General features: G+C 53.5%; 1 protein-coding gene and 1 pseudogene across 8 annotated transcripts in view; one reads left to right on the forward strand and one right to left on the reverse strand.

The window, feature by feature from the left end:
* Window positions 1–16,012, reverse strand: part of FOXN3 (forkhead box N3) — a 461,393-nt gene that overhangs the window by 49,162 nt on the left and 396,219 nt on the right. The gene's annotated exons all lie outside the window — the stretch shown is intronic.
* The window catches only part of LOC113899289, a 49,420-nt pseudogene that overhangs the window by 1,070 nt on the left and 32,338 nt on the right, over window positions 1–16,012 (forward strand).

The following is a 16,012-nucleotide window of genomic DNA, read 5'->3' on the forward strand; positions in this document are numbered from 1 at the left end:
AAAGTTCTTCATAGCCAACACATTCCATACAATATTTCCTGAATCTGGCTGATTACGTCAACAAAACAAAACGTCAAAAACAAACAAAACGCACAGTGGTCCCTGAAAGTTCTGACGCAAGTGGCCTGCGGTGCTGCGCGTGTCGACTGATGGAACGGCGGGCAAACACGGAAAGCGGGAACCAGGTCCCAGGGCCCCCCGCTAAGCAGTGCTCCTGAGATCACTGACCCACGTCTCCTGCCAGAGGCCGCCCGGCTGTGTCTGAACTCGCGGAGCAGGCGGCACGCGGAGCGGCAGGCACGGCTCCGCCACTCGAGGACGCCTCTGAAACGCCACCTGCCTCCCCTGGGAGGGGAAGCGGCCTCTCCCCCCCAGACGCCTAGGGCTCTCCTTACCATCTCTTGCCACGTGTCAGCGGTCTTCTGCTCGTTTCTGGTACAGACGCAGGGTCTCAGCAAAGACAGGCAAAGGGGGTCTTCCCAAAGTTCGTGAGCATTCACTTCCTGGCACAATGTCTCACTTCTTACACTTACTTGCATTTAGGGAAAAAGAAGGAATTCCTTTTGCCACGGAATTCTTGGAAAGGATGCTTGCTTCAAGAGTGGAAGACGCACCCAGGCCCACAGCTCCTGACAGCAAGCCAGTACGCAGGTGTCTGAGAAGCTGCAGAGGAAGCAGGGAGAACCTGGTCGTGTGTGTCGAGCTGCCAGGCAGGGCTGCCAACCGCAAAGACCATGAGTCTCCTAGGTTAGGACCCGATCAACAGCTCGCAGTCACGCGTCCCTGGTCCTCAAGAGATGGGCTCTGAAGGGTGTCACCCTCGTTCCTAAGTAAGGGATCAGATGGGCTCTGAAGGGTGTCACACTCGCTCCTAAGTAAGGGATCAGATGGGCTCTGAAGGGTGTCACACTCGCTAAGTAAGGGATCAGATGGGCTCTGAAGGGTGTCACACTCGCTCCTAAGTAAGGGATCAGATGGGCTCTGAAGGGTGTCACACTCGCTCCTAAGTAAGGGATCAGATGGGCTCTGAAGGGTGTCACACTCGCTCCTAAGTAAGGGATCAGATGGGCTCTGAAGGGTGTCACACTCGTTCCTAAGTAAGGGATCAGATGGGCTCTGAAGGGTGTCACACTCGCTCCTAAGTAAGGGATCAGTCTCTAGCTCTGAAGGGTGTCACACTCCCTCCTAAGTAAGGGATCAGATGGGCTCTGGAGGGTGTCACACTCGCTCCTAAGTAAGGGATCAGATGGGCTCTGAAGGGTGTCACACTCGCTCCTAAGTAAGGGATCAGATGGGCTCTGAAGGGTGTCACACTCGCTCCTAAGTAAGGGATCAGTCTCTAGGCTCTGAAGGGTGTCACACTCGCTCCTAAGTAAGGGATCAGATGGGCTCTGAAGGGTGTCACACTCGCTCCTAAGTAAGGGATCAGATGGGCTCTGAAGGGTGTCACACTCGCTCCTAAGTAAGGGATCAGATGGGCTCTGAAGGGTGTCACACTCGCTCCTAAGTAAGGGATCAGTCTCTAGGCTCTGAAGGGTGTCACACTCGCTCCTAAGTAAGGGATCAGATGGGCTCTGGAGGGTGTCACACTCGCTCCTAAGTAAGGGATCAGATGGGCTCTGAAGGGTGTCACACTCGCTCCTAAGTAAGGGATCAGATGGGCTCTGGAGGGTGTCACACTCGCTCCTAAGTAAGGGATCAGATGGGCTCTGAAGGGTGTCACACTCGCTCCTAAGTAAGGGATCAGATGGGCTCTGGAGGGTGTCACACTCGCTCCTAAGTAAGGGATCAGATGGGCTCTGGAGGGTGTCACACTCGCTCCTAAGTAAGGGATCAGATGGGCTCTGGAGGGTGTCACACTCGCTCCTAAGTAAGGGATCAGATGGGCTCTGGAGGGTGTCACACTCGCTCCTAAGTAAGGGATCAGATGGGCTCTGAAGGGTGTCACACTCGCTCCTAAGTAAGGGATCAGTCTCTAGGCTCTGAAGGGTGTCACACTCGCTCCTAAGTAAGGGATCAGATGGGCTCTGAAGGGTGTCACACTCGCTCCTAAGTAAGGGATCAGATGGGCTCTGAAGGGTGTCACACTCGCTCCTAAGTAAGGGATCAGATGGGCTCTGGAGGGTGTCACACTCGCTCCTAAGTAAGGGATCAGATGGGCTCTGAAGGGTGTCACACTCGCTCCTAAGTAACGGATCAGTCTCTAGGCTCTGAAGGGTGTCACACTCGCTCCTAAGTAAGGGATCAGATGGGCTCTGGAGGGTGTCACACTCGCTCCTAAGTAAGGGATCAGATGGGCTCTGAAGGGTGTCACAATCGCTCCTAAGTAAGGGATCAGTCTCTAGGCTCTGAAGGGTGTCACACTCGCTCCTAAGTAAGGGATCAGATGGGCTCTGAAGGGTGTCACACTCGCTCCTAAGTAAGGGATCAGATGGGCTCTGAAGGGTGCCACACTCGCTCCTAAGTAAGGGATCAGATGGGCTCTGAAGGGTGCCACACTCGCTCCAGAGTAAGGGATCAGATGGGCTCTGAAGGGTGTCACACTCGCTCCTAAGTAAGGGATGAGATGGGCTCTGAAGGGTGTCACACTCGCTCCTAAGTAAGGGATCAGATGGGCTCTGAAGGGTGTCACACTCGCTCCTAAGTAAGGGATCAGATGGGCTCTGAAGGGTGCCACACTCGCTCCTAAGTAAGGGATCAGATGGGCTCTGAAGGGTGTCACACTCGCTCCTAAGTAAGGGATGAGATGGGCTCTGAAGGGTGTCACACTCGCTCCTAAGTAAGGGATCAGATGGGCTCTGAAGGGTGTCACACTCGCTCCTAAGTAAGGGATCAGATGGGCTCTGAAGGGTGCCACACTCGCTCCTAAGTAAGGGATCAGATGGGCTCTGAAGGGTGTCACACTCGCTCCTAAGTAAGGGATCAGATGGGCTCTGAAGGGTGTCACACTCGCTCCTAAGTAAGGGATCAGATGGGCTCTGAAGGGTGTCACACTCGCTCCTAAGTAAGGGATCAGATGGGCTCTGAAGGGTGTCACACTCGCTCCTAAGTAAGGGATCAGTCTCTAGGCTCTGAAGGGTGCCACACTCGCTCCTAAGTAAGGGATCAGATGGGCTCTGAAGGGTGTCACACTCGCTCCTAAGTAAGGGATCAGATGGGCTCTGAAGGGTGTCACACTCGCTCCTAAGTAAGGGATCAGATGGGCTCTGAAGGGTGTCACACTCGCTCCTAAGTAAGGGATCAGATGGGCTCTGAAGGGTGTCACACTCGCTCCTAAGTAAGGGATCAGATGGGCTCTGAAGGGTGTCACACTCGCTCCTAAGTAAGGGATCAGATGGGCTCTGAAGGGTGTCACACTCGCTCCTAAGTAAGGGATCAGTCTCTAGGCTCTGAAGGGTGTCACACTCGCTCCTAAGTAAGGCATCAGATGGGCTCTGAAGGGTGTCACACTCGCTCCTAAGTAAGGGATCAGATGGGCTCTGAAGAGTGTCACACTCGCTCCTAAGTAAGGGATCAGATGGGCTCTGAAGGGTGTCACACTTGCTCCTAAGTAAGGGATCAGATGGGCTCTGAAGAGTGTCACACTCGCTCCTAAGTAAGGGATCAGATGGGCTGTGAAGGGTGTCACACTCGCTCCTAAGTAAGGGATCAGATGGGCTCTGCTCCTAAGTAAGGGATCAGATGGGCTCTGAAGGGTGTCACACTCGCTCCTAAGTAAGGGATCAGATGGGCTCTGAAGGGTGTCACACTCGCTCCTAAGTAAGGGATCAGATGGGCTCTGGAGGGTGTCACACTCGCTCCTAAGTAAGGGATCAGATGGGCTCTGGAGGGTGTCACACTCGCTCCTAAGTAAGGGATCAGATGGGCTCTGGAGGGTGTCACACTCGCTCCTAAGTAAGGGATCAGATGGGCTCTGGAGGGTGTCACACTCGCTCCTAAGTAAGGGATCAGATGGGCTCTGGAGGGTGTCACACTCGCTCCTAAGTAAGGGATCAGATGGGCTCTGGAGGGTGTCACACTCGCTCCTAAGTAGGGATCAGATGGGCTCTGGAGGGTGTCACACTCGCTCCTAAGTAAGGGATCAGATGGGCTCTGGAGGGTGTCACACTCGCTCCTAAGTAAGGGATCAGATGGGCTCTGGAGGGTGTCACACTCGCTCCTAAGTAAGGGATCAGATGGGCTCTGGAGGGTGTCACACTCGCTCCTAAGTAAGGGATCAGATGGGCTCTGGAGGGTGTCACACTCGCTCCTAAGTAAGGGATCAGATGGGCTCTGGAGGGTGTCACACTCGCTCCTAAGTAAGGGATCAGATGGGCTCTGGAGGGTGTCACACTCGCTCCTAAGTAAGGGATCAGATGGGCTCTGGAGGGTGTCACACTCGCTCCTAAGTAAGGGATCAGATGGGCTCTGGAGGGTGTCACACTCGCTCCTAAGTAAGGGATCAGATGGGCTCTGGAGGGTGTCACACTCGCTCCTAAGTAAGGGATCAGATGGGCTCTGGAGGGTGTCACACTCGCTCCTAAGTAAGGGATCAGATGGGCTCTGGAGGGTGTCACACTCGCTCCTAAGTAAGGGATCAGATGGGCTCTGGAGGGTGTCACACTCGCTCCTAAGTAAGGGATCAGATGGGCTCTGGAGGGTGCCACACTCGCTCCTAAGTAAGGGATCAGCCTCTAGGCTCTGAAGGGTGTCACACTCGCTCCTAAGTAAGGGATCAGATGGGCTCTGAAGGGTGTCACACTCGTTCCTAAGTAAGGGATCAGATGGGCTCTGAAGGGTGTCACACTCGCTCCTAAGTAAGGGATCAGTCTCTAGGCTCTGAAGGGTGTCACACTCGCTCCTAAGTAAGGCATCAGATGGGCTCTGAAGGGTGTCACACTCGCTCCTAAGTAAGGGATCAGATGGGCTCTGAAGAGTGTCACACTCGCTCCTAAGTAAGGGATCAGATGGGCTCTGAAGGGTGTCACACTTGCTCCTAAGTAAGGGATCAGATGGGCTCTGGAGGGTGTCACACTCGCTCCTAAGTAAGGGATCAGATGGGCTCTGGAGGGTGTCACACTCGCTCCTAAGTAAGGGATCAGATGGGCTCTGGAGGGTGTCACACTCGCTCCTAAGTAAGGGATCAGATGGGCTCTGGAGGGTGTCACACTCGCTCCTAAGTAAGGGATCAGATGGGCTCTGAAGGGTGTCACACTCGCTCCTAAGTAAGGGATCAGATGGGCTCTGAAGGGTGTCACACTCGCTCCTAAGTAAGGGATCAGCCTCTAGGCTCTGAAGGGTGTCACACTCGCTCCTAAGTAAGGGATCAGATGGGCTCTGAAGGGTGTCACACTCGCTCCTAAGTAAGGGATCAGATGGGCTCTGGAGGGTGCCACACTCGCTCCTAAGTAAGGGATCAGCCTCTAGGCTCTGAAGGGTGTCACACTCGCTCCTAAGTAAGGGATCAGATGGGCTCTGAAGGGTGTCACACTCGTTCCTAAGTAAGGGATCAGATGGGCTCTGAAGGGTGTCACACTCGCTCCTAAGTAAGGGATCAGTCTCTAGGCTCTGAAGGGTGTCACACTCGCTCCTAAGTAAGGCATCAGATGGGCTCTGAAGGGTGTCACACTCGCTCCTAAGTAAGGGATCAGATGGGCTCTGAAGAGTGTCACACTCGCTCCTAAGTAAGGGATCAGATGGGCTCTGAAGGGTGTCACACTTGCTCCTAAGTAAGGGATCAGATGGGCTCTGGAGGGTGTCACACTCGCTCCTAAGTAAGGGATCAGATGGGCTCTGGAGGGTGTCACACTCGCTCCTAAGTAAGGGATCAGATGGGCTCTGGAGGGTGTCACACTCGCTCCTAAGTAAGGGATCAGATGGGCTCTGGAGGGTGTCACACTCGCTCCTAAGTAAGGGATCAGATGGGCTCTGAAGGGTGTCACACTCGCTCCTAAGTAAGGGATCAGATGGGCTCTGGAGGGTGTCACACTCGCTCCTAAGTAAGGGATCAGCCTCTAGGCTCTGAAGGGTGTCACACTCCCTCCTAAGTAAGGGATCAGATGGGCTCTGAAGGGTGTCACACTCGTTCCTAAGTAAGGGATCAGATGGGCTCTGAAGGGTGTCACACTCGCTCCTAAGTAAGGGATCAGTCTCTAGGCTCTGAAGGGTGTCACACTCGCTCCTAAGTAAGGCATCAGATGGGCTCTGAAGGGTGTCACACTCGCTCCTAAGTAAGGGATCAGATGGGCTCTGAAGAGTGTCACACTCGCTCCTAAGTAAGGGATCAGATGGGCTCTGAAGGGTGTCACACTTGCTCCTAAGTAAGGGATCAGATGGGCTCTGAAGAGTGTCACACTCGCTCCTAAGTAAGGGATCAGATGGGCTCTGAAGGGTGTCACACTCGCTCCTAAGTAAGGGATCAGATGGGCTCTGCTCCTAAGTAAGGGATCAGATGGGCTCTGAAGGGTGTCACACTCGCTCCTAAGTAAGGGATCAGATGGGCTCTGAAGGGTGTCACACTCGCTCCTAAGTAAGGGATCAGATGGGCTCTGAAGGGTGTCACACTCGCTCCTAAGTAAGGGATCAGATGGGCTCTGGAGGGTGTCACACTCGCTCCTAAGTAAGGGATCAGATGGGCTCTGGAGGGTGTCACACTCGCTCCTAAGTAAGGGATCAGATGGGCTCTGGAGGGTGTCACACTCGCTCCTAAGTAAGGGATCAGATGGGCTCTGGAGGGTGTCACACTCGCTCCTAAGTAAGGGATCAGATGGGCTCTGAAGGGTGTCACACTCGCTCCTAAGTAAGGGATCAGATGGGCTCTGGAGGGTGTCACACTCGCTCCTAAGTAAGGGATCAGATGGCTCTGGAGGGTGTCACACTCGCTCCTAAGTAAGGGATCAGATGGGCTCTGGAGGGTGTCACACTCGCTCCTAAGTAAGGGATCAGATGGGCTCTGGAGGGTGTCACACTCGCTCCTAAGTAAGGGATCAGATGGGCTCTGGAGGGTGTCACACTCGCTCCTAAGTAAGGGATCAGATGGGCTCTGGAGGGTGTCACACTCGCTCCTAAGTAAGGGATCAGATGGGCTCTGGAGGGTGTCACACTCGCTCCTAAGTAAGGGATCAGATGGGCTCTGGAGGGTGTCACACTCGCTCCTAAGTAAGGGATGAGATGGGCTCTGAAGGGTGTCACACTCGCTCCTAAGTAAGGGATCAGATGGGCTCTGAAGGGTGTCACACTCGCTCCTAAGTAAGGGATCAGATGGGCTCTGAAGGGTGCCACACTCGCTCCTAAGTAAGGGATCAGATGGGCTCTGAAGGGTGTCACACTCGCTCCTAAGTAAGGGATGAGATGGGCTCTGAAGGGTGTCACACTCGCTCCTAAGTAGGGATCAGATGGGCTCTGAAGGGTGTCACACTCGCTCCTAAGTAAGGGATCAGATGGGCTCTGAAGGGTGCCACACTCGCTCCTAAGTAAGGGATCAGATGGGCTCTGAAGGGTGTCACACTCGCTCCTAAGTAAGGGATCAGATGGGCTCTGAAGGGTGTCACACTCGCTCCTAAGTAAGGGATCAGATGGGCTCTGAAGGGTGTCACACTCGCTCCTAAGTAAGGGATCAGATGGGCTCTGAAGGGTGTCACACTCGCTCCTAAGTAAGGGATCAGTCTCTAGGCTCTGAAGGGTGCCACACTCGCTCCTAAGTAAGGGATCAGATGGGCTCTGAAGGGTGTCACACTCGCTCCTAAGTAAGGGATCAGATGGGCTCTGAAGGGTGTCACACTCGCTCCTAAGTAAGGGATCAGATGGGCTCTGAAGGGTGTCACACTCGCTCCTAAGTAAGGGATCAGATGGGCTCTGAAGGGTGTCACACTCGCTCCTAAGTAAGGGATCAGATGGGCTCTGAAGGGTGTCACACTCGCTCCTAAGTAAGGGATCAGATGGGCTCTGAAGGGTGTCACACTCGCTCCTAAGTAAGGGATCAGTCTCTAGGCTCTGAAGGGTGTCACACTCGCTCCTAAGTAAGGCATCAGATGGGCTCTGAAGGGTGTCACACTCGCTCCTAAGTAAGGGATCAGATGGGCTCTGAAGAGTGTCACACTCGCTCCTAAGTAAGGGATCAGATGGGCTCTGAAGGGTGTCACACTTGCTCCTAAGTAAGGGATCAGATGGGCTCTGAAGAGTGTCACACTCGCTCCTAAGTAAGGGATCAGATGGGCTGTGAAGGGTGTCACACTCGCTCCTAAGTAAGGGATCAGATGGGCTCTGCTCCTAAGTAAGGGATCAGATGGGCTCTGAAGGGTGTCACACTCGCTCCTAAGTAAGGGATCAGATGGGCTCTGAAGGGTGTCACACTCGCTCCTAAGTAAGGGATCAGATGGGCTCTGGAGGGTGTCACACTCGCTCCTAAGTAAGGGATCAGATGGGCTCTGGAGGGTGTCACACTCGCTCCTAAGTAAGGGATCAGATGGGCTCTGGAGGGTGTCACACTCGCTCCTAAGTAAGGGATCAGATGGGCTCTGGAGGGTGTCACACTCGCTCCTAAGTAAGGGATCAGATGGGCTCTGGAGGGTGTCACACTCGCTCCTAAGTAAGGGATCAGATGGGCTCTGGAGGGTGTCACACTCGCTCCTAAGTAAGGGATCAGATGGGCTCTGGAGGGTGTCACACTCGCTCCTAAGTAAGGGATCAGATGGGCTCTGGAGGGTGTCACACTCGCTCCTAAGTAAGGGATCAGATGGGCTCTGGAGGGTGTCACACTCGCTCCTAAGTAAGGGATCAGATGGGCTCTGGAGGGTGTCACACTCGCTCCTAAGTAAGGGATCAGATGGGCTCTGGAGGGTGTCACACTCGCTCCTAAGTAAGGGATCAGATGGGCTCTGGAGGGTGTCACACTCGCTCCTAAGTAGGATCAGATGGGCTCTGGAGGGTGTCACACTCGCTCCTAAGTAAGGGATCAGATGGGCTCTGGAGGGTGTCACACTCGCTCCTAAGTAAGGGATCAGATGGGCTCTGGAGGGTGTCACACTCGCTCCTAAGTAAGGGATCAGATGGGCTCTGGAGGGTGTCACACTCGCTCCTAAGTAAGGGATCAGATGGGCTCTGGAGGGTGTCACACTCGCTCCTAAGTAAGGGATCAGATGGGCTCTGGAGGGTGTCACACTCGCTCCTAAGTAAGGGATCAGATGGGCTCTGGAGGGTGCCACACTCGCTCCTAAGTAAGGGATCAGCCTCTAGGCTCTGAAGGGTGTCACACTCGCTCCTAAGTAAGGGATCAGATGGGCTCTGAAGGGTGTCACACTCGTTCCTAAGTAAGGGATCAGATGGGCTCTGAAGGGTGTCACACTCGCTCCTAAGTAAGGGATCAGTCTCTAGGCTCTGAAGGGTGTCACACTCGCTCCTAAGTAAGGCATCAGATGGGCTCTGAAGGGTGTCACACTCGCTCCTAAGTAAGGGATCAGATGGGCTCTGAAGAGTGTCACACTCGCTCCTAAGTAAGGGATCAGATGGGCTCTGAAGGGTGTCACACTTGCTCCTAAGTAAGGGATCAGATGGGCTCTGGAGGGTGTCACACTCGCTCCTAAGTAAGGGATCAGATGGGCTCTGGAGGGTGTCACACTCGCTCCTAAGTAAGGGATCAGATGGGCTCTGGAGGGTGTCACACTCGCTCCTAAGTAAGGGATCAGATGGGCTCTGGAGGGTGTCACACTCGCTCCTAAGTAAGGGATCAGATGGGCTCTGAAGGGTGTCACACTCGCTCCTAAGTAAGGGATCAGATGGGCTCTGAAGGGTGTCACACTCGCTCCTAAGTAAGGGATCAGCCTCTAGGCTCTGAAGGGTGTCACACTCGCTCCTAAGTAAGGGATCAGATGGGCTCTGAAGGGTGTCACACTCGCTCCTAAGTAAGGGATCAGATGGGCTCTGGAGGGTGCCACACTCGCTCCTAAGTAAGGGATCAGCCTCTAGGCTCTGAAGGGTGTCACACTCGCTCCTAAGTAAGGGATCAGATGGGCTCTGAAGGGTGTCACACTCGTTCCTAAGTAAGGGATCAGATGGGCTCTGAAGGGTGTCACACTCGCTCCTAAGTAAGGGATCAGTCTCTAGGCTCTGAAGGGTGTCACACTCGCTCCTAAGTAAGGCATCAGATGGGCTCTGAAGGGTGTCACACTCGCTCCTAAGTAAGGGATCAGATGGGCTCTGAAGAGTGTCACACTCGCTCCTAAGTAAGGGATCAGATGGGCTCTGAAGGGTGTCACACTTGCTCCTAAGTAAGGGATCAGATGGGCTCTGGAGGGTGTCACACTCGCTCCTAAGTAAGGGATCAGATGGGCTCTGGAGGGTGTCACACTCGCTCCTAAGTAAGGGATCAGATGGGCTCTGGAGGGTGTCACACTCGCTCCTAAGTAAGGGATCAGATGGGCTCTGGAGGGTGTCACACTCGCTCCTAAGTAAGGGATCAGATGGGCTCTGAAGGGTGTCACACTCGCTCCTAAGTAAGGGATCAGATGGGCTCTGGAGGGTGTCACACTCGCTCCTAAGTAAGGGATCAGCCTCTAGGCTCTGAAGGGTGTCACACTCCCTCCTAAGTAAGGGATCAGATGGGCTCTGAAGGGTGTCACACTCGTTCCTAAGTAAGGGATCAGATGGGCTCTGAAGGGTGTCACACTCGCTCCTAAGTAAGGGATCAGTCTCTAGGCTCTGAAGGGTGTCACACTCGCTCCTAAGTAAGGCATCAGATGGGCTCTGAAGGGTGTCACACTCGCTCCTAAGTAAGGGATCAGATGGGCTCTGAAGAGTGTCACACTCGCTCCTAAGTAAGGGATCAGATGGGCTCTGAAGGGTGTCACACTTGCTCCTAAGTAAGGGATCAGATGGGCTCTGAAGAGTGTCACACTCGCTCCTAAGTAAGGGATCAGATGGGCTCTGAAGGGTGTCACACTCGCTCCTAAGTAAGGGATCAGATGGGCTCTGCTCCTAAGTAAGGGATCAGATGGGCTCTGAAGGGTGTCACACTCGCTCCTAAGTAAGGGATCAGATGGGCTCTGAAGGGTGTCACACTCGCTCCTAAGTAAGGGATCAGATGGGCTCTGAAGGGTGTCACACTCGCTCCTAAGTAAGGGATCAGATGGGCTCTGGAGGGTGTCACACTCGCTCCTAAGTAAGGGATCAGATGGGCTCTGGAGGGTGTCACACTCGCTCCTAAGTAAGGGATCAGATGGGCTCTGGAGGGTGTCACACTCGCTCCTAAGTAAGGGATCAGATGGGCTCTGGAGGGTGTCACACTCGCTCCTAAGTAAGGGATCAGATGGGCTCTGGAGGGTGTCACACTCGCTCCTAAGTAAGGGATCAGATGGGCTCTGGAGGGTGTCACACTCGCTCCTAAGTAAGGGATCAGATGGGCTCTGGAGGGTGTCACACTCGCTCCTAAGTAAGGGATCAGATGGGCTCTGGAGGGTGTCACACTCGCTCCTAAGTAAAGGGATCAGATGGGCTCTGGAGGGTGTCACACTCGCTCCTAAGTAAGGGATCAGATGGGCTCTGGAGGGTGTCACACTCGCTCCTAAGTAAGGGATCAGATGGGCTCTGGAGGGTGTCACACTCGCTCCTAAGTAAGGGATCAGATGGGCTCTGGAGGGTGTCACACTCGCTCCTAAGTAAGGGATCAGATGGGCTCTGGAGGGTGTCACACTCGCTCCTAAGTAAGGGATCAGATGGGCTCTGGAGGGTGTCACACTCGCTCCTAAGTAAGGGATCAGATGGCTCTGGAGGGTGTCACACTCGCTCCTAAGTAAGGGATCAGATGGGCTCTGGAGGGTGTCACACTCGCTCCTAAGTAAGGGATCAGATGGGCTCTGGAGGGTGTCACACTCGCTCCTAAGTAAGGGATCAGATGGGCTCTGGAGGGTGTCACACTCGCTCCTAAGTAAGGGATCAGATGGGCTCTGAAGGGTGCCACACTCGCTCCTAAGTAAGGGATCAGATGGGCTCTGAAGGGTGTCACACTCGCTCCTAAGTAAGGGATCAGATGGGCTCTGAAGGGTGTCACACTCGCTCCTAAGTAAGGGATCAGATGGGCTCTGAAGGGTGTCACACTCGCTCCTAAGTAAGGGATCAGATGGGCTCTGAAGGGTGCCACACTCGCTCCTAAGTAAGGGATCAGATGGGCTCTGAAGGGTGTCACACTCGCTCCTAAGTAAGGGATCAGATGGGCTCTGAAGGGTGTCACACTCGCTCCTAAGTAAGGGATCAGATGGGCTCTGGAGGGTGTCACACTCGCTCCTAAGTAAGGGATCAGTCTCTAGGCTCTGAAGGGTGTCACACTCGCTCCTAAGTAAGGGATCAGATGGGCTCTGAAGGGTGTCACACTCGTTCCTAAGTAAGGGATCAGATGGGCTCTGAAGGGTGTCACACTCGCTCCTAAGTAAGGGATCAGATGGGCTCTGGAGGGTGTCACACTCGCTCCTAAGTAAGGGATCAGATGGGGTCTGAAGGGTGTCACACTCGCTCCTAAGTAAGGGATCAGAAGGGCTCCGAAGGGTGTCACACTCGCTTCTAAGTAAGGGATCAGATGGGCTCTGAAGGGTGTCACACTCGCTCCTAAGTAAGGCATCAGATGGGCTCTGAAGGGTGTCACACTCGCTCCTAAGTAAGGGATCAGATGGGCTCTGAAGGGTGTCACACTCGCTCCTAAGTAAGGGATCAGATGGGCTCTGAAGGGTGTCACACTCGCTCCTAAGTAAGGGATCAGATGGGCTCTGAAGGGTGTCACACTCGCTCCTAAGTAAGGGATCAGATGGGCTCTGAAGGGTGTCACACTCGCTCCTAAGTAAGGGATCAGCCTCTAGGCTCTGAAGGGTGTCACACTCGCTCCTAAGTAAGGGATCAGATGGGCTCTGAAGGGTGTCACACTCGCTCCTAAGTAAGGGATCAGATGGGCTCTGAAGGGTGTCACACTCGTTCCTAAGTAAGGGATCAGATGGGCTCTGAAGGGTGTCACACTCGCTCCTAAGTAAGGGATCAGTCTCTAGGCTCTGAAGGGTGTCACACTCGCTCCTAAGTAAGGGATCAGCCTCTAGGCTCTGAAGGGTGTCACACTCGCTCCTAAGTAAGGGATCAGATGGGCTCTGAAGGGTGTCACACTCGTTCCTAAGTAAGGGATCAGATGGGCTCTGAAGGGTGTCACACTCGCTCCTAAGTAAGGGATCAGTCTCTAGGCTCTGAAGGGTGTCACACTCGCTCCTAAGTAAGGCATCAGATGGGCTCTGAAGGGTGTCACACTCGCTCCTAAGTAAGGGATCAGATGGGCTCTGCTCCTAAGTAAGGGATCAGATGGGCTCTGAAGGGTGTCACACTCGCTCCTAAGTAAGGGATCAGCCTCTAGGCTCTGGAGGGTGTCACACTCGCTCCTAAGTAAGGGATCAGATGGGCTCTGGAGGGTGTCACACTCGCTCCTAAGTAAGGGATCAGATGGGCTCTGGAGGGTGTCACACTCGCTCCTAAGTAAGGGATCAGATGGGCTCTGGAGGGTGTCACACTCGCTCCTAAGTAAGGGATCAGATGGGCTCTGGAGGGTGTCACACTCGCTCCTAAGTAAGGGATCAGATGGGCTCTGGAGGGTGTCACACTCGCTCCTAAGTAAGGGATCAGATGGGCTCTGGAGGGTGTCACACTCGCTCCTAAGTAAGGGATCAGATGGGCTCTGAAGGGTGTCACACTCGCTCCTAAGTAAGGGATCAGCCTCTAGGCTCTGAAGGGTGTCACACTCGCTCCTAAGTAAGGGATCAGATGGGCTCTGAAGGGTGTCACACTCGTTCCTAAGTAAGGGATCAGATGGGCTCTGAAGGGTGTCACACTCGCTCCTAAGTAAGGGATCAGCCTCTAGGCTCTGATGGGTGTCACACTCGCTCCTAAGTAAGGGATCAGATGGGCTCTGAAGGGTGTCACACTCGTTCCTAAGTAAGGGATCAGATGGGCTCTGAAGGGTGTCACACTCGCTCCTAAGTAAGGGATCAGCCTCTAGGCTCTGAAGGGTGTCACACTCGCTCCTAAGTAAGGGATCAGATGGGCTCTGAAGGGTGTCACACTCGCTCCTAAGTAAGGGATCAGATGGGCTCTGAAGGGTGTCACACTCGCTCCTAAGTAAGGGATCAGATGGGCTCTGAAGGGTGTCACACTCGCTCCTAAGTAAGGGATCAGATGGGCTCTGAAGGGTGTCACACTCGCTCCTAAGTAAGGGATCAGATGGGCTCTGAAGGGTGTCACACTCGCTCCTAAGTAAGGGATCAGATGAGCTCTGAAGGGTGTCACACTCGCTCCTAAGTAAGGGATCAGATGGGCTCTGAAGGGTGTCACACTCGCTCCTAAGTAAGGGATCAGATGGGCTCTGAAGGGTGTCACACTCGCTCCTAAGTAAGGGATCAGTCTCTAGGCTTTGAAGGGTGTCACACTCGCTCCTAAGTAAGGGATCAGCCTCTCGGCTCTGCTCACTCCAGCACCTCGCGCGTGAGTCAACGACAAAGGCCTCCTTGGGCTGGACACTTCCATAGACTGTGATCTTGCCTGTAACACCGATTTCAAAGGCGGAAGAGACAGTATCAGTCTCAGAGGGGCTTCTGAGCAGTTTGTAAACACATCTGAAGAAACTATGAAGATTATCGAGGTGCTGAGAACTTAGGAGAAAGCCTGAGAGCCATAACAAATAGAAGAACTACATCGCTAAAACTGCTGGCCGAGAGAGACTGTCACCACTCCCACTTCCCAGGAAATGAAACCAGGCTTTCCTGGAGAGATGGCGGACTCCTGGTCTGGCACAGGAAATACACACAAGGAGCCCAGAGGAACTTGTCATGTCAGAAAACCCGACCGACGTCCACTGGCTTCGTGTCAGGACTCACAAAGGCCTGGCTAAAAGCCCTCCTATTGGCCAAGGGTGGGACAGTCTGAGCTCCCTCGGAGGTGATAACTGCATTCAATTGAAACACATCAAACACGCTTAAACCCAATCATTCATAATAACATTTTAAAAAAACTGAAACTCACGGGGGTTCTGACTCATTCTTTGAGAACTGATAAAGAATCAAGCGCTCTCTCTCCATTTCCTGGACGGACTATGTCTGCATTAACTAAGGGGCTGACGGGGAGATGTTTCTCTGTAGAGAGATAATCAAGATCACATGTGAAAAAGGGGAGATGAGAGTGTGCATTGGCAAGATTTTACAAGCCCCAGCTGAATTCCTTTATTCTCTTTATTTGTTATCACATAAGCAGTGGCAATCAATAGCTGCTAATATCACAAGAAAGAAATCAATCAGGCGCACCATACACCTGACAAAGGGACCATATACCACTTAGAAGCCACCTCACTAAAAACCTGCGTTCAGCCCAAACTCTTCAAGCCGTCAGAGCAGTGGTCCTCAACAGTGGAGTGACGGTGGCCCCTGGGGACTCTTGGCAACGGGAGGCATTTCGATTGTTGTAACTGATGTGTGCGTGCGTGTGTGTGCGTGTATGTACGTGTGTGTGGGTGCGTGCGTGCTCTGACACCTAGTGTATAGTGCCCAGGTATGTTGCTAAACATCGTACGATGCACAGGACACCCCCTCACAGCAAAGAATTATCCGACCCCAAACATCCAGGGCCAAGGTTGAGAAACCCAGCTCTCAATGGAACCCCCAATTCACAGAAAATTCAGGGGACTGGGAACAAGTCAAAAGACAACACGAGATGAAATCAGCAGAATCCAGACTCTGGGAGACAGATGCCTCGACCTCAACTACACGGGCTGCAGCAAGAAAAAGAGATAATCATGGAAGCGAATCTACAGATTGAACGAGACTTAAGGACTGTAGCCATTGACAAGGTATGAACTTTGCTTCTGGATTTGAAAAATAAATGGTTCAAAATGGACTTCCCTGGTGGCTCAGTGGTTAACACGCCACATTTCCACTGCAAAAGGGCACAGGTTTGATCCCTAGTTGGGGAAGAGCCTGCGTGCAGCACGGTGCAGCCACCCTGCACTTATAGCAACCCTGTAAGC

Source organism: Bos indicus x Bos taurus, chromosome 10 (genome assembly GCF_003369695.1).
Source record: "Bos indicus x Bos taurus breed Angus x Brahman F1 hybrid chromosome 10, Bos_hybrid_MaternalHap_v2.0, whole genome shotgun sequence".
Lineage (NCBI taxonomy): Eukaryota > Metazoa > Chordata > Mammalia > Artiodactyla > Bovidae > Bos > Bos indicus x Bos taurus.